The 1,057-nt window shown below is 69.8% G+C and overlaps 2 non-coding genes across 2 annotated transcripts in view; both read right to left on the bottom strand.

The window, feature by feature from the left end:
• Window positions 1–252, bottom strand: part of LOC147184942 (28S ribosomal RNA) — a 4,301-nt gene extending 4,049 nt beyond the window's left edge. Inside the window, exon 1 of the ribosomal RNA XR_015099986.1 lies at window positions 1–252. This exon is cut by the window's left edge and continues 4,049 nt beyond it. This is a non-coding gene — a ribosomal RNA (28S ribosomal RNA).
• A 380-nt stretch (window positions 253–632) lies between these two features.
• Window positions 633–786, bottom strand: LOC147184941 (5.8S ribosomal RNA). Its single transcript, XR_015099988.1, has one exon. It is a non-coding gene; the product is annotated as a 5.8S ribosomal RNA (ribosomal RNA).
• Between the last annotated feature and the right edge of the window lie 271 nt (window positions 787–1,057).

Raw genomic sequence — 1,057 nt, 5'->3', positions numbered from 1 at the left:
CCGGGGGCCGCTACCGGCCTCACACCGTCCTCGGGCAGAGCCTCCATCAGAAGGACTCGGGCCCCCACCGGGCGGCGCCGGGCAAAGCGACCTTCTATACGCCACATGTCCCGCGCCCTCCGCCGGGCGGGGATTCGGCGCTGGGCTTCTCCCTCTTCGCTCGCCGCTACTGAGGGAATCCTTGTTAGTTTCTTTTCCTCCGCTTAGTAATATGCTTAAATTCAGCGGGTCGTCTCGTCTGATCTGAGGTCGTAGTCGAACGGGGTTAGAGGCGGGGGCGACGGATCGCCTCCCGTCATCGGGGGTCGGCCGTTAACCCCGCGCCTCGCCGGGCGCACGACTCCTACGCGGCCGCGCGGTGCGTCGCGGCGGACTGCGCGGCGGGGGACGGATCCTCCATCGGCAGCCGCCGCGGGCCCCTGCGGCCGCGCGGTGGTCGGGCCCGTCGAGGGCGCGGGCGGTCGGGTCTATACTTAGGGGGACGAGGGCCGTGCCGTCCGCCCCCCCCCCCCACCCCCATTTCCCCGTGCGGGGAGGGAAGGTGGGGGGGGGGTAGGCCGGCGGTGGCCCGCGACGCCCCAACCGCGGGAGGGGGGCGCCCGTGGGCGCCCCGATCCCGATAGATGTACAAGCGACGCTCAGACAGGCGTGGCCCCGGGAGGGACCCGGGGCCGCAAGGTGCGTTCAAAGTGTCGATGATCAATGTGTCCTGCAATTCACATTAGTTCTCGCAGCTAGCTGCGTCCTTCATCGACGCACGAGCCGAGTGATCCACCGCTGAGAGTCGTACGTTTGGTTTGCGGTTTTGGCCAACATTCAGAGAAGGGGTTAAAAAGGGGGATAACGGCGCCTCCGGGCGCTCCTAGCCCCCCCCGCCCCGCCGGCAGGCCGGGGGGGGACTTCGGAGACATTGAACCCCCCGCTCGCCGCCGAAGGTGGCGAGAAGGTTGGGTACCCGGCGACTGGGGGTAAGGTTCCGAGGTCGGCCAGGTCGCGATGGCACCGGCGGGGGAGTGGTCCCCGACGCCGGCCGCGGCCCGGCCTGGACTATGGGAGC

This window comes from Hippocampus guttulatus, unplaced genomic scaffold, assembly GCF_054856545.1.
Source record: "Hippocampus guttulatus isolate MCC_2025c unplaced genomic scaffold, RoL_Hgut_1.0 HiC_scaffold_49, whole genome shotgun sequence".
Taxonomy (NCBI): Eukaryota; Metazoa; Chordata; class Actinopteri; order Syngnathiformes; family Syngnathidae; genus Hippocampus; species Hippocampus guttulatus.
The sequence above is the reverse complement of the archived record's forward strand: the minus strand, read 5'-3'. Positions and strand labels throughout refer to the sequence as shown.